The 25,042-nt window shown below is 36.7% G+C and overlaps 1 protein-coding gene across 2 annotated transcripts in view; it reads right to left on the bottom strand.

Annotated features, from left to right (window-relative positions):
* The window catches only part of LOC131427087 (FMRFamide receptor), a 216,684-nt gene that overhangs the window by 56,167 nt on the left and 135,475 nt on the right, over positions 1-25,042 (bottom strand). For both annotated transcript variants that reach the window (XM_058590007.1, XM_058590008.1), the window contains exon 3: positions 1,949-1,993. The gene's annotated coding sequence lies outside the window, so the exon portion shown is untranslated. The remainder of the gene's footprint in view (positions 1-1,948; positions 1,994-25,042) is intronic.

Here is a 25,042-nt window from a genome sequence, read left to right as displayed (position 1 = left end):
TACTTTTAATAAAGGTAGTTATAAATTCATAGTACATTCCGTTTCACCATGCACTCTTCAGATATCTAATTTTAAGAAAGAATAACGATTTATCATGGTTTTCTAGTGGCTTTTTTATCCGAATTCCCGAAGTTACGCGGATTTCCGAAGTTACCGAGTTTTTTAAGCGAATTTCCGAGTTACCCAGTTTTTTACGCGAATTACCAAAGAAATGCATGAAACGTCGAGATCTGGTGTTTATCTTGAATATAGAAAGGCTATGCAATCACAGTGAAAATCGACTTTCTAACCGAGGCCCGGAGGGCCGAATGTCATATACCATTTGACTCAGCTCGACGAACTGAGCAAATGTCTGTGTGTGTGTGTGTGTGTGTGTGTGTGTGTGTGTGTGTTTGTGTGTGTGTATGTTACAAAAATATGCACTCTCTTTCCTCAGAGATGGCTGAACCGAATTTTACAAACTAAGATTCAAATTAAAGGTCTCATGGTCCTATAGTCTGCTATTGAATTTCATCCCGATTCGACTTCCGGTTCCGGAGACATAATATGATATGTACCAAAAAAATGGAAAAAATATGCACCCACTTTTTCCAGAGATGGCTAAACCAATTTTCACCAACTAAGGTTCAAATAAAAGGTATTATGGTCTCATAGCTTGCTATTGAATTTCATTTGGATCCGACTTCCGGTTCCAGAGTTATATGGTAATATATGAAAATTTGAGAAAAAGTTTGCACTCAATTATTTCTGGAACAGCTCAACCGACTTTCGAAAACTAAAATTAAAATGAAAGGTCTTATAGTTTCCTAAAAATTTGTAAAACTTTTTATCTGAATCCGACTTTCGGTTCCGGACCTAAAGCGTGATAAGTGGAAAATTATCAATTTCATTAGTATTTTTTCACGAACGATGATCAAAAACAGATACAAATTCTATAAAACTGTCTGATAAATTTATCTAGTTTGCAGCGCTTGTTAGTTTGTGAGCATTAATTCGGCACTACTGGTCCCTCTTTTCCAGTTCCGGAAGCACCGGAAGTGGTGATGAAAAACTCCAAAAATAGAATTCACTTCGATCTCTCTGCGATGCTTGAACCGATTTTCACAAATATTGATTTGAATTAATGCTCATGTTATCTTTGAAGTTACTGTGAAATTTCATCCGGATCCAACATCCGGTTTCGCAGTGCAAAACGCGTGCTTTGTTCTATTTCGTACACGCTATAAAGAAAACGAAACGGTTACGGATGTCTGCTGCTAGTGTGATATTGGTAAAAGACGGTGCTGCGGATGATAAAATTTTTTTGCTATGTTAGAAGTGCGACCGAAAGAATAAAAGAATGTATAGCCGGTTTAAAATAAATGATATAAAAAAATTAAAGAATGTCAATGAATTGAGATTTATTTGAAAAAAATGCATTTTTCACAGCTGGTAGTGCAGTAATACCGTGCCTGTGGTGTAGTGATGTCCATAATAATAATAATAATAATAATAATAATAATAATAATAATAATAATCATAATAAGAATATTAATAATAATAATAATAATAATAATAATAATAATAATAAAAAGAAAAATAGTAATAATAATTGTCGACGATACCTTTAGTCGATATGATTTGCGAACCACCCTGCTCTATTCCTCGCAAGAAAGTTACCACAGGGTATAAAAAGCTTGCGTCTTGACAAATGTCACTAGTGCAAGAACCAGAAAAAGACAGAAAAAACATTGAAAGCGATCGGTTGTGCAATTTGTAGTCGGTTTCTATCAAATTTATATTCTGTTCGGAATTTCTGAATCTTTGTGGATTCATCCACGTAGTAAGTGGAGCAGTTAGTAGAATTGAGGTACGATTAGAGTAAAGAATAATTACATGTATCACTTACCTTACCACTAGTTAAATACTTACCAGAAATGTGTGAATTAAAGCTTAACCTAAAACTTACCGTTGATATTATAGATTACAATTAGTCATCCTTCCGCGGTGATGCCTGAAAAGAAAGAAGAAGAAACACTGAAAATGTAAGAAACGAATATACTTACGCTTTATATATCTACATAATAATATGTAGATAATATAATAATAATAATAATACTAATAATAATAATAATAATAATAATAATAATAATAATAATAATAATAATAATAATAATAATAATAATAATAATAATAATAATAATAATAATAATAATAATAATAATAATAATCCAACTACATGTTTTATGCTGCTGATTCATGCTGTTCAGCTTGACTTACATATGCAGAAGTAACTGAAACGCAGGTTCGCTTCGTTTGTTAGATTTCGCTTAATCGATTTAATCGAAATAGAGCATGAGATAGTAAGTCTAGGTTTATCTAGGTTCAAAACTGTTCCAACTTGTAGGTCATATTTGTTGTTGGCAAACAAACCAACTTCGGCTATATCGGTCATCTGATTCCGGTTTCGGAAGAATTGGAAATGGTGATTGAAAACTGCACCAAACTTACTCAAAGAAAAAATCTGACAGTTTCAAACGGAATTCCTAAATTTGTTTTGGAACTACAGGGTAAACAGGATTTGCAGAGTTTGTTAGATTAAGTCCGAACAAACTTTACTATTTCTATTCAATGAACAGTTCTTTTTGCGATTTTCATGGTAATATTTATGATGTAATACGTAATATGAGAAAGGCATCATTAAACCACTAGGTGGATTAAAACAGGTTTTTTAGATTACACCAGATGTGGACGTTACACAATATTTTTCAAGATAAATATCTTGAAAAAAATCGTGTATCGTCCACAAAAAAAATTCTTTAGTTTTGCGGTTCTTTTCCGAAGTATTGCGTATCCCCGCGTAAAACGAGACATCAGTACAGTATATTTTAAGCTCGATGGTCTCGATTTCATTGACCACTAACTAAGCGAACGTAATTTCCATTTTCTTCCTATTTTCCTTTCCGTACGGTGACATTATTTTGCTATCATGTATTGCCATCAAATCAAACTCGCTGGTCGCTCGACATGCTGTTCCTCATTATGATGTTTCCTTTCTACGATGTTTCCATTGAATAGCACGGTTGTCACCATCCTTTATTTGAATTTCCCGATGGTCGATTACATTATCGCTGTCCGGGCTAGTGTAGAAACGGTTATTGGATAACAGCCGGTTAGCGATAAAATATACCAGCGCTGCATCGATATTAAATTGGCTCTTATCGGAAAATTACAATCTGTCGATTGTCAACCCCGATAAGGTAAGCTACTGGGTGGTTAATCGCACATTGAAAAGATAAACTGTTTTGATTGATACCGGAGTGATTTTTTTACGATCGTTTCCCAAGCGATCGTTTAAAGATATCCTTTGGTTTTGTCCTCCAGCCATGCCATCGTCAATCCATTATCAAGGAAAAGTCATTCTATAATTCGTATGTTTTTTTTCAAACTCACTTACGATTTGATAGGGTTATAGATTAGAATATTAACTGTGTGCAAGGATGATTTTGTTAGTTGAAGTCGTCATTCAATTTTGGACTAATGTTGGCCAAATAGAAAATAATAACTGGAATTCGCTACAACTTAGAAGGGACATTGAGCCACAACAAACTTTTGTTGAATTTTTCCGACGGTGTTGGTATTTGAATAAAGAACATTTTAACAATAATTTTCTCTCTGACAATATACGGTTGTCCACTCGTTTCAGGGTTTACCGAAATGTAGAAAGTTTGTATGTTCGTTCGACGGAACTTTTCCTACGAACCAAGGACAACTGTATCACGCTTCGATTGGGACCTGCTCGTTAGTCGATGGCTGGGGTTTGCCATTTCCTCAATGTACCTAAATGCAGCCGGTTCATGTTCAGTGGAATTTCTGGTTCTGTAGTGCCCGCTGAGCTCTTGTCGTACATTTGATATGTCAACGAAACTTTGTGCACTTTTTCACCATCAACTCAGGAGTGCAATAGAGTTAATTCCGGGGAAAAAAGGAAAATGAAATGCATTTCGGTTTTGAAAACCAAATTAAATTTTACATATAAATAGGATTCTTATACCCCCGCAGGGCTAAAGACTGTCCCAGAAAGTATGGACGCAACCAAAAACCGCTGCCATTTCGCAATGGTTCAGAATCTGTCAATTTTTATGGCTGCGTCCTGTTGTTTACACTCTTCTCTAACCACTTGTGCAGTTGTTTATTCGTTTTCATTAGTTTGTTTCGAAATGCGCAGAACAGTGCACAGAACGCGGACTGTCATTGAGAAAAATAGAAAAAATGGAAGGAGTAAGTGAAAAAGCCGTGCGAAATGCAATCAGGAAGTTCAGTGAGGATAACACCTTTGAGGGTAAACCGAAAACGGGTCGAAAAAAAAAGGTCCTGCTAAACCTCAGTTGGATAAACGTATACTGAAGGCGTTCGAGCAAAAGAAGGAGGTTTCAGTTCGGGATGTGGCAAAAAAGTGAGCACTTCGAAATCCAATGTTCTTCGTGCTAAAGAACGTTTAAATTTTCGAACCTATAAGAAGCAGAAACAACCAAAACGTAGTCCGAAACAAGAAGCATCGATCAGGCCGAGGGTTCGAAAGCTGTACAATATGATTCTTGCTGGAAATTTGAACTGCATAATCATGGACGACGAAACCTAAGTGAAACTCGAATACAAATCCTTGCTGGGACCACAATATTATACGGTGCGAGAAGGGCAAGTGTTAAACCAGTCCGACACATCGATTGAAGTCGAAAAATTTGGTAAGAAAGCTATGGTCTGGCAAGCAATTTTTAGCTGCGGTAAGATTTCGAAACCCTTTATCACCACTACTTCAATGAACAGCGAAATATACATCAAGGAATGTTTACAAAAACGACTTCTACCCATGATTCGAAGCCACAAGGATCCTGTTGTCTTCTGGCCAGATCTTGCTTCTTGCCACTACTCGAAATCAACGGTAGAATGGTATACTACCAAAAATGTCACCTTCGTCCCAAAAGACATGAATCCACCAAATTGCCCACAACTTCGACCAATTGAGGTTTTTCGGGCATTAACGAAGGCACATCTTAGGAAACATGTCTCGGCAGCCAAAACCATTCAACAGTTCGAAAAAGATTGAAAAAAAGTGTCAAAATTTGTCGCTAAGAAGTCTGTACGGAATTTAATGAGGAACGTTCGCAAGACGGTGCTGCGTCAGTTGGTCTACAATGGCTAAGTAGCAAATGTTGAGAATGATATTCTGCTATTGTAGTCTAATATTATCAGTATATCGAATAAAATTTGAATATCTAACACTTGTGAATTATTTACAGCGAAATCAAAGTGCGTCCATACGTTCTGGGACAGTCTTTATGATTCATTTCTTATATAAACCAGTTGGATGAAGAGTTATCATCATGCCAAAGATATTTGTCGATAACAAAGAATAAACAATTTCGTAAAATGCGAGAATATCAATCATTAGTTCAGTTATAAATTGCCTGATTAAACTGATCATCTTGAACAACTTGCATAAATGTATCTTCCTCATATTAGTCAATTAAAAGTACTCGTGGTTTATAACCACACGAAGTTAAGGTCTGTTTTACTAGCGAACAAAACATGTCGTAAACCCACAGCACTCAATCACTGAAAATATTCCGTATTTCTATGTGTCGGTTTTGCACGATACGCTTTGTGCGATGATTCGTTCAATACATGCGGCACTGAATTGCCACCGAATTTCACCATAATGCTCGTTCATATCAAACATTTTAGAAAACATCAGTTTTATCATAAATTACTGACCATATACAACTAACACAACAAGAGATATTCACGATTGAGTTCTACACACTCTTGTAAGGGGTAAATTTTGAAAAGGTGACTCATGGTAAGTAAGTAAGTCACTATGATATTTCCTGGTCCCAAAATTGGCCACATACACTAACGTCACTAGCTTTAGAGGCATCTTAATTCTTGGTTGTTTACTAAAAGTATTCGAAAGCATGCTACGGGATATTTTGTAAATTTAATCACAATTTATTTACTACCACGAGCCTACTGAGCTATATTTCTACAGTTGAATAGCGGAAACCTATCGACGCGGTTTATTTTAATTTTTCAAATACTTTTGACTGTGTTCCTCATCAGCTCGAAACTGGAAAAACTGAGGCGATTTGGATTCCCAGTTTGGATAACTAATTGGTTGGTTGTCGTGTCTCACTGATCGTAGCGCTACCGTACAAATTGGAACTGTCTAAACTCTCTGATTCCCTCAACACTAGATTGGGTGTTCCGCAAGGGAGCGGATCATTCTCGATCAAATGTTGGCAGCACCCTCTCAGATTTTAATGAAACTTTCAGCACTTGAAATCTTCGTCAGAAAGGCCACTTTGCATACTTCGTTTTTTTAAAGATTAATCTAGACTGTCTTTTGAATAGGGCCAAACTTTTTTTTCAAATGTCTATTGTTCAATAATGACAAATCAAATAAAAGTGTCGTATTAGTGATTTTCATGAAGTTCCTCAAGTTTTCGAATAAAAATACTTTTATCGACTCTTACACTGAAAAAATAAAGATTTTTAAAATTCAAAGTCCTCATGCAAAGCAAAAAACTTTGTTGATGTGGATTAAATTTTGTTCTAAGATGTTCTCCACTTACCGTTTAAAATTCAAGTTGGCTATTAAGGCAAGGTTCCTTCAGAAACGAGTTTTCTTTAAATTTCGCTTATTCTCAAACAATGTTTCAAAATTATACATTTTACAGATAAAACTACATACACTGTGGTCTCTTTTTATCCTCGGTGAGAAAAATACCGCGTAACTTCGGAAAACCGCGTAACCGCGGATTCGGAAAAAACGAGTTTGGGATTTGGAAAAATTTTGAGATTTTCGAAATCGAAATTTTTTATGGATGTGCATGAAACGCATCAAACGTCCAGAAGTTGTGTAATGTCAAAAAAGTTATTTTGTGAAAAAAATCGAAAATTTTCTAAGTGTCAGAAAGTTGACTTAAAAAAATTCGAAATAACACCAGATCTCGAAGTTTCAAGCATTTCTAAGACAAAACAAGAAAACCGGATAACTTAGAAACTTTACGTAAAAAACGCGTAATTTCGAAATCCCCGCAAAAACGCGCAACTTCTTGGAAACCAGTCATCGGAAAGTAAAAACCTAAATAGTTTCCTTTTTGCCTTTCTTTATAGAAAGGTATTAGAATTGCTGGAAAAACTGACTTTTGAACGGAGCCTCGGAGACCCATAGTGTTATAGACCATTCGACTCAGTTTGACGAGATCGGAAAATCTCTCTCTCTCTCTCTCTCTCTCTCTCTCTCTCTCTGTGTGTGTGTGTTTGTGTGTGTGTGTGTGTACACTTTTTCGAAGATATTTATACACGCTCAATTTTCTCAGAGATGGCTGAACCGATTTGAACAAACTTATGCTCGTTTGAAAGCTACTGTCGGGCCATTGATCAAGTTCGCAGATCTAATGGCTGTGACCTTTGGTTCTGGAGATATGATTGTATAAGTGACGTAACCGACAAAACAAGTTTTTTTTTTTTTTTTTTAAATAACTATTCATTGGAATATGAGTTAAAATTAAATTATTAAGATTTAAATTGGGTGTTCAGCCACAAGTGGTGACTTTTCAGCCCTGTTATATATATATGATTTGGTTATTACCATGAAGACATTGTTTGCTTCCGCAATTCTGAGATTATTGTGTAGGGAAAATTCTAAACCTACTTGTATTGTGTAATGGGGAAAAGGAACTTATATACTAACTTACTAACTAATACAGAGAGCGAATCGATTCAATTGAAGATTGCATCGATTTTTGTCGGAATTTGCTTATAATATTATGTGACATTACATCTAATGGTTCTATATTTGTGAGTCTGTGTAACTCATTTGTATTAAACCAGGGAGGACGCTTCAGAATCATTTTCAGAATTTTATTCTGAATCCTTTGAAGCGTTTTCTTCCTGGTGGAACAACAACTTGACCAAATTGGTACCGCATAAAGCATGGCTGGTCTGAAAATTTGTTTATAAATTAACAGTTTGTTTTTTAGACAGAGCTTAGAATTTCTGTTTATAAGAGGATATAAACATTTAATATATTTATTACACTTTGCCTGGATTCCTTCAATGTGATCCTTGAAAGTGAGTTTTTTGTCATACGTTAAACCTAAGTATTTAGCTTGATCAGACCATGTCAATTCCAAGCCATTCAATTTGAGAATGTGATTATTGTTTGGTTTAAGAAAAGAAGCTCTTGGCTTGTGAGGAAAGATAATTAATTGCGTTTTTGCTGCATTTGGTTTAATTTTCCATTTTGACAGATAATCACTGAAAATATTTAAACTTCTTTGTAGGCGACTGCAGATCACTCTTAGATTTCTACCTGTGGCTAACAGACTTGTGTCGTCACAGAATAGCGATTTCTGACAACCAACGGGTAGATTTGGAAGATCAGAAGTGAAAATATTATACAAGATTGGAGCTACGCTCGAACCCTGCGGAACACCGGCTCGTACGGGTAGCAATTCAGATTTACAATTCTGATAGCTAACCTGAAGAGTACGATCAGTTAAATAATTTTGAATCATTTTGATCAAATAAATAGGAAACTGGAAATCGGACATTTTTGCTATTAAACCTTTGTGCCAAACACTGTCGAATGCTTTTTCTATGTCTAGAAGAGCAACTCCAGTGGATAACCCAGAAGATTTATTTGATTTTAGCATGTTCGTTACTCTGACAAGCTGATGAGTAGTTGAATGTTCATGACGAAATCCAATCTGCTCTGGTAAAAAAATTGAATTCTCATTTATATGAGTCATCATTCTCAACAAGTTAATTTTTTCAAAAAGTTTACTGATAGAAGAAAGTAAGCTAATTGGGCGATAACTTGATGTTTCTGCTGGGTTTTTATCAGGTTTTAGGATAGGAATTACTTTAGCGTTTTTCCATCTTTTTGGGAAGTAAGCTAATGAAAAACACTTGTTGAAAATTTTAACCAGGAGTCTCAAGGCAACATCGGGAAGATTTTTAATAAGAATATTAAAAATTCCATCATTACCAGGAGCCTTCATGTTTTTGAGTTTCCTAATAATTAATTTAATTTCATCAAAATTCGTCTCAATAATGTCATCGTGTGATAACACTTGGGTTGAAATATGATCATATTTCAGTGAGACTTCATTTTCAATAGGACTCACAACGTTTAAATCTAAATTGTGAACACTCTCGAACTGCTGAGCAAGTTTTTGGGCTTTTTCACCATTTGTAAGAAGTATTTGATTTCCTTCCTTGAGAGCAGGAATTGGTTTCTGAGGTTTCTTAAGAACCTTAGAAAGTTTCCAGAAAGGTTTAGAATATGGTTTAATTTGTTCAACTTCTTTAGCGAAATTTTCATTTCGCAAAAGAGTAAATCTATGTTTAATTTCTTTTTGTAAATCCTTAACTATGTTTTTCATAGCAGGATCACGAGAACGTTGATATTGTCGTCGACGAACATTCTTCAACCGAATGAGCAGTTGAAGATTGTCATCGATGATAGGAGAATTTAATTTAGTTTGAGCTTTGGGAACTGAAAGATTTCTAGCTTCGATAATATAATGATTCAAATTGTCAATTGCTGTGTCGATGTCCGCAGAATTTTCTAAAATAGTTTCATGATCCACATGATTTTCAATGTGAGATCTGTAATCCAACCAATTAGCTCTATGATAGTTGAAAATAGAACTAATTGGATTAATTATAGCTTCGTTGGAAAGTCTGAATGTTCCAGGAAGATGATCTGAGTCAAAGTCAGCATGAGTAATCGGTTCACTACAAATGTGACTTTGATCTGTTAGAACCAGATCAATTGTAGACGGGTTTTTCACGGAAGAGAAACAAGTAGGATTACTGGGATGAAGAACTGTGAAATAACCAGCTGAGAGTTGATTATGAAGTATTTTACCATTACTGTTATTTTGCCTACAATTCCACTGGACATGCTTAGCATTTAAGTCCCCTATTACGAAAAATTTCGATCGATATCTTGTAAGTTTTTGCAAATCGCCTTTAAAGAAATTTAATTGTTCGCCGGTGCATTGGAATGGCAAATATGCTCCAGCGATGAAATAAATTCCATGAATGGTTTCAACTTCGATTCCCAAGCTTTCAATAACTTTAGTATTGAAAGAAGGAAAAATTCGATGTTTAATTTGCCGTTGGACAAAAATGGCAACTCCACCACCCATTCCAGTAAACCTGTCAAATCGATGAACCACATAATGTGGATTACTTTTCAATTTTACATTTGGTTTAAGAAAAGTTTCTGTCACAATGGCAATATGAATTTTGTGAACTTTGAGAAAATTATAAAATTCATCTTCACTCGATTTCAAAGATCGAGCATTCCAATTTAAAATATTCAAATAATTATTTAACATCACTGTTAAATTTTAAATTCATTATAATATTATTTGCAAATTTCCATCCGATTTGAAATGCTTCAAAAAGTGATGAAGTTGAATTCATTTGGATGATCATTTGAAAAAGTTGATCTTGTAGGTAGATCATTTTATTTTCAGTTATATCGCCTAAATCGACTTCATTTAAAGAAGCGAATGGCATTGAAGGAATATTTGTAGGTAGACTGCCATTAGAAGAAGATGATTTGGCCGGTCTACCTATTAATAAATTGTTTCCGTTAGAAGAAGAACTGCAAGGCGGTCCTGTGTTTTGATTATTTACATTAGAAGAAATAGGAGATAGATTTCTACCTAATATACCAGCATAACTGACTTTAGAAGAAGATGATGACGAGGTCGATCTACCTGTCAATAAATTGTTTTCGTTAGAAGACGAATTGGCAGGTGCCTTAGAAGAATTTTCAGGTATATTCTGTAAATTTAAGGTCGTTGATTTGACTTGTTGTCTAAGCGAACGAGCGTTTAAAATTTTTTCCCTGACAGGACATTTCAAATAATTGGATTTATGATTTCCATTGCAATTTGAACATGAAAATTTATCAGTGGTTTCATTCATTGGACAAACGTCTTTCGAATGCGATTTACCACAATTCAAACACCGTATATCCATATGACAATTTTTGGTTCCATGACCGAAGCCTTGGCAACGACGACATTGCGTTAAGTTTGCAATACCATTATGTCGTTTATAATGTTCCCAATGAATTTTAATGTGGGAAATGAAACGAACATTTTCTAAAGTTTTCAAATTGTTTACATCACTTCGATTGAAATGTATTAGGTAAAGTTCATGGGAAATTCCAGAGCGTGGTTTAGAAGTACCATTCGCTCTTTTTTTCATAAGTATTACTTGGGAAGGGGCAAAACCAAGCAATTCTTTTAGTTCATTTTTAATTTCATCAATACTTTGATCATTTGATAATCCTTTCAAGACAGCCTTGAAGGGTCTGTCTGATTTTATATCATATGAATAAAATTTATGAAGTTTCTCGGACAAATATCGAATAAGACGTTCGTAATCTTCCAATCCATCCACCCAGACTCGACATTCTCCTCTTCGTCCGATTTGAAATGAGACTTTTACTTCCGGGAGAAAAGTAGAAAGCTCACTACGGAATGCTTTGAAGTCGGAAATCATCACCGTCACTGGTGGCATAGATTGATGTTTCTTCCCAGAACGACAAGCGTCCATTTTGGGAATTTTTGAAGAATTTTCTTCTATGTCGCTACAATCGGATTCAGGAAGAGTCTCATAAATATTGTTAGATGGCATAGAATCAACGGAAGGGAAATCCGTCCGTTGTCTTTTATTTTTACATTCAGATTCTATAAGATCGTGAATGTTATTAGAAAAATGTTGAATAACGGATTGTGATTTATTCCGTATTGAATTATTTTTAGCCTTAGGCTTGTTGCCTTTCCGGTTGGACGCAGGCATTTTTGAAATTAATGAAATTTTAAATTAAATTAACTAGGCTAAATTAGTCTTCGATTAGACTCCTAGCTAGCCTTAAAAAAGGCTGATTAATTTCTTAGTCACTCTAATATCACTTAGTCACTCTAATATCACTCTTTGTATCACTTAGTCACTTAGTTAGTGATTCAGGTAGCCTTGAAAAAGACTGAAGCCTTGAATCAATGAAACTCTAGGTAGCCAGAAAAAAATTCCAGGAGCCAAGAGCTATACGCGTGCGGTGCGAACGACTGTTCAACACCGACTCAAACAAAACAAGTTGTTTTTTACCGCTCTAATGTATATAAGGGTGCCAATATTTTGGGATCACCTCTAATTTCGTAAAGCGCAAGTGCTCAAAAGTTTAAGCACATCGAAAAATGTCCTCATGCAGAATTTGAGCTAAACCGGACTTGCGTAAGGGGTGCAGCGAAATTTTTTTTGATGCCAAAAATCTTAAAATTGCATGAAACGTCGAGATTTAGTGTCATCTTAAAAAATTTTTTTTTCAAAAATCTACTTTCTGGAACTTTAATATTTTTCTAAGTCCCAAACAGTCGATTTTTTTCAAAAAAATTTTTTTTTTGAGATGACACTAAATCTCGACGTACGGTGATTTTTCAAGATATATGAAAATTCCACAAAGAAGGGTTTTTTTAGAAATACAAATAGGCAACGCAAATGTCAAGCACTAGTTTGGAAAAATGATGCTGACTGTGTGACATAAACACCGAAGCATGCTTTTGTGAACTACTCGAATCAATCGGAATCAATTGGTATCTATATATATATATATATATATATATATATATATATATATATATATATATATATATATATATATATATATATATATATATATATATATATATATATATATATATATATATATATATATATATATATATATATATATATATATATATATATATATATATATATATATCTATATATATATAAAAATGCAGAGATCATTCTTTGTAATCACATCACGTAAGAACGGATGGACGGATTGAGATGCTTTTTTTTTGTTTGATCAGTTTTTACCCCCCCGGATTCGTACATCAAAAAATTAAGAAAACTTACCGGAAAAGTGGGAAAAACCAATAAAGTTATTTTGTATGGACAATGGAATTTTCCACTGAAAAAGTCGCCAATGATTGCTAGATCTACAATTGATGTTTGGCGCGCAAGAAGATGCTCAGTATTTCGCCGTTGAAGAAAAGAATACTAGATCTTTGGAAAATCGTTTGGCGCGCAACGAGTAGATTTGGGTGGAGATTTTACATGCATGATTGATTCGTCATTTGGAAACACGTGCTTAATAGGGTATCAAAATCATTACTTGCCAAATGACTGTTTTAGCTATACCGTAAACAGAAACACAAGTTCTAATGTCATTTACCAGTAGATGTAGTTAGATGAATAATGTTGGCCATCGTGGCCGTGAGTTGAACAAAAATTAAATAATGTAATGATTTTTTTACGTATCAATGATAGGATACTGCTGTTGAAATAATGAGTTCAGATGAAAATATTTTCCTTGCATTTAGCATGCTGAAGTTTCGGGTAAGTTTTCAAGAGTGATTTACTTAAAAACGGTCTGCTTAGGATGCTATTCATGACATTTGTAAGCTGCTTAAGCCAAATCTTTTCATTTTCCGAACTTTGGATTACTTGACGAATTATCATATGCGAATCGTGAATATCATATCTGAAGGAGTAATCGTGGCATGTAAGAACCATTAGTTGTGAGATCTGCTGTTTTATACTTTGGCTTTAACGATAAGAAGAATACTGGTATAATCACTCCTCATGTTCACTCTGCTAGAACAGAATATTGATTCTCAGGACTGAATACTAAGCAAACCGATGTGGTGGCTCGACGAATGAGAGGCCTTTTGATACAATTCTTGAACGAATATAGCGTTCATGTCAAAGTTAATGGACACAATATTTAATAAAAGGGTAATTTGAACTTTCGAATGTCCAAGTATTTTTCATTTTATCGCTAATTCGTTAATCGAAAATTGTTCCTGTCATTATACTGCTACGAACATTCATCAAACACGACTAAGTAATATCACTAGCGGTGAAGTAGGTTATGGACAACCGTTCAAAATTAGTTTATTACTTTCGATAATCCCTAAGGATTTGCTATTAAATTTTAAACGTCTTCAGTACAAATAAGTCTTAATATTCAATGATAAACAACAATCCGCGAGGACTGCTTTTGGAAATTTGTGGGGTCAATTTAAAGTATTTATCTTGGTCATTTCTTTTTCATCCATCTGTTAATTTATTTATTTGTTTATTTAGGAGCAAGCCTGCTGGAGCTGAGATTTTGGTTCTCCTTCTCCAGCAAGCATAAAACCTTCTCATCTTTTGTATCAACAAATAACATTTGACCAAATGATACATAACGAAATCTTAAATTACCATTATTTAAACTACAAAGCTAACTAACAACTATTCATATTGACTAATTATCCTAATAAAACTAGCGGGAAAATATTTGGAGAAAACGGGTTTTAATGGAGTTACGAGATAAATTGAAATTAAATCCATCAGAACAAGTATTGAATACGCGACATATACTCGAAAACGGTTTAATGAACCCATAGTTAGTTCTAGCACGAGGAATTCTGAGAAAGGGATTAAACCGCAAATTACGCCGAAGAATGTCAAAACTTAGCTGTTGTAGGAGATCTGCACTATCAATTCGAGATTGGATGTGGTCCGCGACGAAAACAGCTTTTTGTGTATCACGGCGGACAGATAGCAAATCGAAGTGTATGAGCCTACAACGATTTTCGTAGCTTGGAAGATTAAATGGATCTCTCCAGGGCAGGCGACGCAAAGCAAAACGAATGAACTTGTACTGAACAGTTTCAATGCGTAGCTTATCTGTTTGATAGTATGGTGCCCAAACAACAACAGCATACTCGCGAACTAGAGCGCAATATAACGATTTCAGGCAGTATATCTTATTGAAATTTTTTGAGATGCGAAAGATGAAACCTAGCATCTTTAATGCTTTAGAGAGGGTATATTCTATGTGATCTTTGAAACTAAGTTTTGAATCCAATAACACTCCTAGATCCTTAATTGATGTCTCCCGTTTTAGTACAGCTTGCGAAATAGTGTAATCATACATGATCGTGGTTCGTTTACGAGAGAAGGAGATAACGAAGCATTTGAAGGCGCTGATAATCATTCTGTTGACGTTGCACCAGTTAGAAAATACATCCAACTGTGACTGCAAGAAGTTTGAGTCTTTCAGATATTTGATGAGATGAAACAGTTTGAAATCGTCGGCGAATGATAGCTTCATGCATTGCAATGCGAAATTCAGATCATTTAGATATAGCAGAAATATGAATGGTCCTAGATGGCTTCCCTGAGGAACACCAGAGCTCACGATGAATGATGGAGTAACGCAGTCGCCAATTCTCACGGTCATACTACGACCAGTCAGATATGATTCAATCCAATCCATCATCCCACATGTCAAATCTTTAGTTTGAGAGAGGTCTACATACTCTGTTTAATACACTGACTCGAAGGATGAGATGGCAAAAGGGGCATTTGTTTAGTTTTTGCGTAACAAAAGCATTGAACATATCCACAATAATTCTTGATGATATTTCTTCTTCGGGACGAAGTTATTGTGTTGGATATGAATTTGTCGTAATTAGTTTATTGTAAGCCAAGTAATCAGTAAAATAATGGAAAGAAACATTAACGTTTGACAACTCTGCTGTTCGAAAACACATATCTAAAAAAATAATTTCAGGCGAGACGAAGTTCGACGGGTCAGCTAGTATATATATAAATGCAGAGATCAATCTTTGTAATCGCATCACGTAAGAACGGATGGACGGATTTACATGATTCTGTTTTTGTTTGAACAGTTTTTACCCCCACCGGGTTCGTACATAAAAAATATTAGGAAAACTTGCCGGAAAAATGTGAAAAATCCATAAAATTGTTTTGTATGGACAATGGAATTTTCCACTGAAAAAGTCGTCAATGATTGCTAGATCATCGATACGTGTTTGGCGCGTAACGAGTTGCATAAGTGTTTGGCCTTCGAAGAATGAAATACTAGATCGTTGAAAGAATCTTTTGGCGCGCAACGATTTGTTTTGTGTGAAATTTTCGCATGCATACTTGATCTATGTTATTTGTCATATCAAGTCACGTGCTTAATTGGGTATCAAAATTATTGCTTACCAAATGACTCAATTACGGAATGCTTATGACTGTTCTAGAAATCCGCTGCAGTCAGGAGAAGAAGTGCTGCTATCATTTACCAGTAGATGAATTGTGTTCAATGGTGTCAGATGAATAGCACAGGTCATCTCGGGTGCAAGTTAAACAAATCAGATTTTTTTTCATGAATCAATGAAAAGATTGTGCTGTAGAAGCGCATCTCATATTCCGTGAAAAATGTTCAAACTGGTAAGATCAATATTAAATTAAAATTTATGTGTTGTCTCTTCAAGCAATTAAAAATTCCGCAGTACCTGAAAATATTCACTCTAAAGTACGTGTGGTACTTTTTGGCAACTTGGCAACGTACAGAACAAGTTCTAAGAAAACTTTCTCGCTGCTTAAAAGCTGTATAAGGAACTGCTTCAAAGGTTGTTCTGTCGGGTGAACATTCACGTATGAGTAATTCCTTAAAAATGGACTGTTCAGAATGCAAATCTTTTGGCTACTTGGGCTAAATACAAATTGTAAATATATCCTACTCTTCCAAATGAACAGCTCTAGAAGAGAAACTCGTCAGCATTATGTAAAGTTTATCAACACAAAAATCTGGTTATTGAGCTTTTTTATCGATTACCAAAAGCAAGAATCACATCTGCAAGAGAAAATCTGGCACTTTATATTCTTTTATCGAAGCCATTGCCTCTCTGTTCAGTGCATTAATTCAAAGGATAAGATGACAATCTGTACATTTGCTCAATTTTGGCTCAACAGAAGTATTTCACATTTCAACATTAATCCGTGGTGAATTTTTTTTTAGCTAAAGCGAGTTCCGTTGATTGTAGGTTAAGTAATGGAGATAAACGTTAACCACTTAGTCGTTTGACAATTCTTCTGTTGGGAACCATAAGTTCAAACAAATAATTTTTGTTCGACACGAAGTTCGACGGGTCAGCTAGTTATTTAATAAAAGTATGAACTATATTTTCATGAGACTGTTATGAAAGAAGAGAAAGGCATTATCACACCACTAGGTGGATTAGGAAGGGTTTTTGTATATTGTATTGGCTATGATCGGAACAAGAATAAAAAATTTTCAGGCGAGAAAAAACAAAATGGTGGTCATTTTTCGATTTTCGACCCAATTATGAACATTTTTGGTTGTAGTTCCGGCAATAGGGAGACATCTAACGAGTAAAATGCCCTTTGGTTCATGTTGATACGTGCAATAGTTTTGCAATGCAGTTGAAAAAATATGTTTTCGAGGAAAAACCGATTATAGTTTTTCTTCTTGACTAATCGTGCCTGGACGCGCACCGCTCTGTGCCATTCACACACATTCGTATGTTGGGTAAAATTCACAGCGCAACCCAAGCGAAGAGAACTGCTTCGTTTGTTCATTAGTTCATGAATATGTGCGCCAGCTGATGACTATGCTTCATGATGTTAGCGTTTGATGAATGGTTCTCATATTGAAGATATCTATGCGAAAACTAGGTTTATAATTTTTAGTTCCGATGAATATTAACTTGAAGCACATTGCTAATAGTGGAGCGCAAACATTATGTTCAAAAATGATTTCTGCAAACATTATGTTCAAAAAATGATTGCCTGTATGACCTTGCTTCGCATCTTGTAGCACGCCGTGAAGCAAAGTTCTTCATTCTCGTGCAGTACTAACGAGAGCGAACCCTTCATTTCATTGCATTTCCATGGATTGCTTAGTTCATGTGTTAATTGAGACTGAGAGCACAGGCAATTTACCAAGCAAGGAAAAACTGGTCTGCTCAGTAGCATATACTCTCACGCATTCAGTTTCTCTCTAACATAGGTCTCTCATTCAGTAAGATAAAGCAAAGTGTTCACAGCGGATGTTTTTTTGTTGCTTCGTTCGTTTGAGCATTCACAATACAAGCCCTGCGACACAGTCGACGATTGCTTACGATCGAGACGACAGAAACAATGACAATAATGAACAACAGAATATAAAAAATGGGCAAATACGATTTACAAAAGCCTGAAACTTAGCCTACAAAATCAAATTCAATTTGTATTGATTTCACTAACGAAATTGAAATCTTACATAAAGAACGAATGCATCTAGACGTGAAAGATGTAAATGAGATTCAATTCAACAAAGCGTCTAACTCATTGTACATTATGTTTAAAAGAACTAGTTCTCGAGAGCCGTTTGTTCGTTCTTTTCATAGTTAGTTTGCTTGTTGAATGACTAACCGAGATCCCAATTAGAACTGAGCTTGGGCGTAGTTTTCTTATTAAAATGATCCGTTTTTGCCGTTCGCAAAAAAAAGTCCACTACTTTGAACTGAAGAATTATCGTTCTCAAAATAAGAACTATTGGTCATTCATTCTTTTAAAAGAACTAGTTCTTTTGAACCGTTCGCGAACGAATTGCCCATCTCTAGTGGAAACGGCCAAGGAATGTGCGAATATCTTCCTTTTTACTGGATATCCTAGATTACCCTGCCGCTTCGTCGAACTCGCTCCGCTGAAATTGTCCAGTATTTTTCGATTGGTCGAAATTCATTAGCTCGTCGATAATTCTTTAGCTTGGGGACAAAATCGATCTTGTTGGTAGTATACCACTCCAGAACCAGTTTGAAGTAGTGGCAGCTGACCAAATCAAGCCAAAAGACAAACATTTTCAGGCATTCGAAGATGTAAAGTTGGGATGTCATCGTCGAGGATATGACGTATGGTTTTGTTTTCTGGCCACAACTGCAAATCGTTTTCCACATTATTGCCCTCGCGAATTTGTCGGCAACCAGGAATTTGAATCTTTTTGACAAATCCCCACGTCCAGTCAGTATGTAAAATTTTTGACTGGGAACCTATTTAAGGGCTGAGGACAGTATCGTAAATTGGTAGAGAGAGAAATAAAATTGACTCGACAAGGCTGCCAAACACACAGACATTCAATCTTTGTGAAAGTTGAATATCTTTTCATTGTTCGTTGGAATCCATGTAATGTCCAACCCATACGACAGATTTATGTGATAAAACTTCTCATCAAAATAATAAAATGTATGCTGGTAACCCGGTACAGTTTGCTCATATACGAGAGAGTACAAGAGAAATACGATGCGCAAAGGGATTTGAGCGAGCCACGTGGTCGATTGAAAACTCAACACGTGACCCTCTGTCCTCAGACCTTGAAATCGGATTTGATGGATGCTCTTGTGTTCCGTCCAAACACGACCGTGTGACCTTTGACTCGGTTGGTCACAATATTACCTATGGTCACTGGGTCAACTTGAATACATTACCCTATCAATATTGTTGTACACCTGAAAGAATTGTAAGTAAATGTCTAAGTATAAATTAAATGTCTATCCTCCGTATTTCATGTTTGAGTGATGTTTAATTTTTGCTTAATAGCCGTGGTTGGTATCTAAATTAAAAGTAATATTCATTTAGTCATTCATATATATATTTACTTATTTATTATTTATTTATTTATTTATTTATTCATATATTTATTCATTTATTTACATATTTATCTATTTATTTATTTATTCATATATTTATTCATTTATTTACATATTTATTTATTTATTTATTTATTTATACTCGTGTTTACTATATATTATTCGTTTACTCACATTTATTCACATATTCATTTATTATGCAATAAACAAAAAAAAAAATATTTATAATAAAAAAATATCAAAATAAGGAAACAAGCCCTAGTATCAAGAGTCTATATGTCATTTGCTATAAAAATTCAAATTCAAAATCGATACCAACCATAAGAACAAAATGTAATCGTCGATGGTCTTTATATCGTTCTCTGTCATCATCATCGTCATTGTATCATTGTCATCGAGTTGGAGGATTCTAGGCGGGGCTCGATGGGGGTGGTAGCGGGGATGAGCTGGGAGGAGATAAAAGGGTCCGAGCAGGCGGTATCAAGCCTCTTTTAGTTGACCTGCCCGGAGGAGTGAAGACCAGCAGCAGCGTGTCACAAGTCTAATGTGACCCCGCGTTTCGGAAATAAAAGTTTAAAAAGTGAGTAGTGATTGTTCTCGCGAAAAGTTGATCGATGGATCAAGTTACCCGACCGTTCGGAAGATCCACACGTCCGTTAGTTTTCGTTCGGTCAGTCGAGTGGGATAAGTGTGGTTACCGGTTTATTTGAACAGTTTATGAGTAGTACGTACGACGCGAGTGCACAAAAACGGTCAAAGATTGGCCAAGCCAAAAAGACGCCAACGAACGCCATTACCCAAGTGCCGGTAGGGTATGGCAGTTCAGACCGAAAACGTTATAAATCCCACTCGACTAATAGTTAGACACTCGTAAGTGAATCAAATGCGCGCAGTACCGCTCCCCGGGCTTCTAAAAAGTGCGAAACGCAGGCCTCCGTCAACAAAGGCCGAGTTGCTGCAGCATCCGGAGTTCATAGTTCGTCATAGTCCGCTGCCGAGGAAGAGTCCTGTACTACCCCCACCGGCGTCCCGTCTTCAGCCAGCTGCAACAAGTCGACCAACGTTCCACACGGCCGCAACGATGCTCCAGAAGCAGTTATCATCTGAATAAAATAATCGCAAGTAATATTCACGCTTTATTAAATTCAACCCCCCCCTTGTTGAGTAGCTTGAAATTAAAAGTGAAAAAATAATTTTCGAAAATATAAAAGATGAAGTGTCTAATAAAATGTCTGGTCTTTAATGTATTCAAGTTGTGTTGTGTTAGTTTACAGATAATGAGTCCATTTGCTTGTTTCCGCTCGAAAACGACTTCCGCCCAGTGACCGTAGTGTAAAAGGGTTGAAAGTCTTCCCCGCGTAGAATTTCCTCTGGAGACAAAAGAGTAAAACGACCCAAAGCCGGTGAGTAAAACGTGGCGCGAACACACCACGTGTACGCAATAGCCAGCCAACCAAGTGTTGAATAAAAAAAAAAAAGAAAATTGATTAGGTAACAATTGGCGCCCAACGCAAAATAAAAAGAAAAATGTGCTTTGCTTCCGAGACCAGAAGCAAAACCCTTTTTTCATAGTGTCTCCCGGGGAAATTCAATTTACTTCCGTAATTTTCATTAAACGTTTAGTCATCGGGACAACGTTCAGTTCATACAGCGGTCCGAGAGAAGATTGTGATTTGTTCTGTGACGGACTGGTGCGAGTGATGAAAAAAAAATACGAAATAATAATCCGTAGATTGCGAACGGCAGGCAGAAATATCGATCACATTTGCTTTGTTTCACAATAATAGCGCAGGCATGTGCAAACCAACCAAGACTTAACTTTGTCTCTCTACTGTGTGTTCAATCTCATTGCAATATTCTTTCCAGCGTGTGTTATTAGGTAGTGTAATAATTGTCTAAGTACAGATGGCTTCGTCACGTTTTACATTTGATCAAGCCAGTGAATTGCTTATGGGATGGTATTACAACTTAAAGGTGGAATTTCTTGCTGATGACGAGCTTGATCACGAGCTGACGGTTCGATCGGTCATCATAGGGGAAAGTTTGGATAGAACACGAAAGCGATTGTGGTTAAGGGATCAGTTAAGATCAGAGCGAGGAAAGTCTGCAGATAAAATACTACCCCACGTACCTGTTGATCCGACTAAGGAAATTAGTGTTTGTTCTCAAAAATATTCTGAACTTAAAGCAGCTATAGAACAGGAGGAAAATGATGATGCGAAAAAAAGTTACTACACGAGATTGTTGCATGTTGGTGTACGTATCGTGACGATTTTGTCAGATGCGCGTGGCTCACCAAATTTACATAGTTTTTTACAAAATACCGTCGTTGAATTAACAGAAATTATTTTTTCAAATTTTGATGATCCGTTAAATTTGGGTAAGGATAATGAACCGTTAGATGGTGAGAATGCGGATGTAGGTAACACCGTCGGTGACGCACTTGATACAAATGATGAATTAGAAAACAATGATCGTGGATGTGTAAATCATCCAAGGCAATCCGTTTTGTCTCAAGGGGATATAGATTGGATTCATTCATTGCAAGCTAGAATTGTGGATTTAGAACAGGAACTAAATCAACGAAAGAACGTTAAACATGCCGGTACCCAAACTTTTAATCATTTTGTTAAGCCATCTAATAACCAACCGAACAAAAATCAAAATTTTTCTCTTTCTAGTTTCTCGTATCCTTCCTTCCAAAACCCTTCCTTACCCCTTTCCAATTGTCCCAGATTGCAAGAAGCGCCTCAAAACACTGCTACAAATCAACCAACTACACCCTTAGATAATCCGATTGAAGATGCTTTACCCACCCCTTCCTTCCCTCACTATAATACTCCTACGATTCCGAACCATAGATTTGCAAACGCTTACACAGCTTCCTTTCAGAATCGTCATACGCTACCAGTATCCAAATGGAACATCACTAAGTATAGTGGTGATGATCAAGGTTTGAAATTAAACGAGTTTTTGGAACTTGTTCAGGCACTGTCACAGGCTGAACACGTGTCAGAAACAGAACTGTTTGAATCAGCAGTACATTTGTTTACTGGATCAGCCCTTAAGTGGTATATGACCCAGCGAACCACAGGTAGACTGCTAAATTGGCAGCACCAAACCAGCTTAGGAATCAGTCTAATACATCCTCCAACACCCAAAACAATCAATCGCGCTCTAATTATCAATCCATTCAAAGTAAACAACCAACTCAGAATCATCAATCGAACCAAAACTCGTCTCATGATTCGGTGACACAAATACCAGTAGCAGGACTTTCGCAAAGTCAACCGCGTCCTCAAATTACTTTAGAAGATGTTATAAACGCGCACTCGCCCCCGCCAATCAACACTTGTTTCAACTGTGGAAGAATCGGGCATCATTTTGCTATGTGCAGATCACCGCGTGGAATTTTCTGCAGCTCGTGTGGTCTTCGAGGTTTTCCGACAAACCATTGTCCGTATTGTCTAAAAAACGCAGCACCTGCGAACCAAAATCGCCGTTCGCATGGTCAAGACGCGTAACAACAAAAAAAGATTTACCAACGGTTCCCCCTCCCTTCTGGATAGACGCAAATGATAGTAAATACCCCGAATCATCTGAAACGTTTCAGATAATTTATCCGTTCCCAAACGACAACCGACCGTATGCCTCCGTGAAAGTGTATGGCTTTCCTATTCGTGCCCTCCTGGATAGTGGGAGTAATCATACGCTTATCAGCGATAAGCTTTTTGCACAGCTAAAATACAAAAAGCTGGAAGGTCCACCCAAAAAGGTTTTACTTCGCTCGGCTAGTGGAGACGAATTAAGAATTATCGGTCAGGCTCATCTTCCGTTTTCATTTGGAGGGAGTGTTAGAGTGATCCCGACGCTGGTAGTGGAGAACATTTCCATAAACTGTATCTGTGGCATGGACTTTTGGAAGAAATTTCAGATCCATCCGGCAATGCAGGAATTGGGAAATAACGAGCACCAAGCAACTGTTTCGGATTATGATCTACCCGCTTCTGAGTCGTATTTGTCTGATGAGCAAAAAGAGGAGATCAAAAAAATTAAAAGATTATTTCTTCCCGCACGAGAGGGTGAATTAACTCTAACGAATGGTGCACAACATCGTATTGTGCTGGCTGATGAATGGGCAAATAAGCCTCCCGTTCGTCAGTTCCCCTATGTAATGTCACCTAAGACTCAAGAATTGGTGGCTGTTGAGCTTCAGAGACTTTTAAATTTGGGTGTTATAGAAAGAAGTTGTTCGGATTGGTCACTCAACTGCGTGCCAGTCATCAAACCGAATAAAGTAAGGTTGTGTCTCGACGCCCGAAAGATAAACGAGAGGACAGTTCGTGATGCGTACCCTTTGCCTCACCCTGGTAGAATTTTGGGCCAACTTCCGAAGGCAAGATATTTGTCTACCATTGACTTGTCCGAAGCATTCCTTCAAGTGCCTTTGGAAGTGGAATCTCGAAAATATACAGCATTTAGTGTGCAAGGCAGAGGGCTGTTCCAGTATACTCGTATGCCTTTTGGCTTAGTTAATAGTCCGGCTACTCTAGCCCGACTCATGGATAAAGTATTAGGACACGGTATACTGGAGCCGTACGTTTTCGTTTACCTCGACGATATCGTCGTAGTAACGGAAACGTTTGCGCATCACCAACAGTTGTTAACGGAAATAGCATGCCGGTTACAAGCAGCTAATCTCAGTATCAATCTGGAAAAATCAAAATTCGGTGTGACAGAAATTCCTTTCCTAGGTTATCTCTTAAGCACGGATGGTCTTAGGGCTAACCCGGACAAGATTCGTCCGATCGTCGAGTATGAAAGGCCTAACACCATAACAAAGCTTCGGAGATTCCTAGGAATGGCGAATTATTATCGCCGATTCATCCCTAATTTCAGTGGAGTGACGGCTGCTCTGTCTGATCTTCTGCAGTCCAAAACCAAAACTATTCGATGGAATGATGAGGCGGAAACTGCATTCTGCAATTTAAAAGAGTGTCTAATCTCTTCGCCTGTATTGGGCAGTCCAGATTTTAGTCAGGAATTCACAATACAGACGGACGCAAGCGACGTGGCGGTAGCAGGGGTTCTGACGCAAGAACAGGATGGAGTGGAGAGAGTAATTTCGTACTACTCGAAGAAACTCACCACCCCCCAAAAAAATTACCATGCTGCGGAGAAAGAGGCTTTGGCGGCCATTCTTTCCGTGGATGCGTTTCGTGGATATATTGAGGGATATCACTTTACTCTTGTTACAGATTCATCGGCTCTTACGCATATCTTGAGTTCCAAATGGAAAGTGGGTTCAAGGTGCAGTAGGTGGGCGTTAAACTTACAACAATTCAACATGACAGTCCGGCATCGTAAGGACAAAGAAAACATTGTGCCTGATGCTTTATCTCGTAGCATTGCGGCAGTATCTGATTCGTCGTGGTACACTTCTATGAAGAGAAAGGTTTTAGACCGACCAGATGATTTTGTAAATTTCA

This window comes from Malaya genurostris, chromosome 2 (assembly GCF_030247185.1).
Source record: "Malaya genurostris strain Urasoe2022 chromosome 2, Malgen_1.1, whole genome shotgun sequence".
Taxonomy (NCBI): Eukaryota; Metazoa; Arthropoda; class Insecta; order Diptera; family Culicidae; genus Malaya; species Malaya genurostris.
This window is presented reverse-complemented; position numbering and strand designations above follow the sequence as displayed.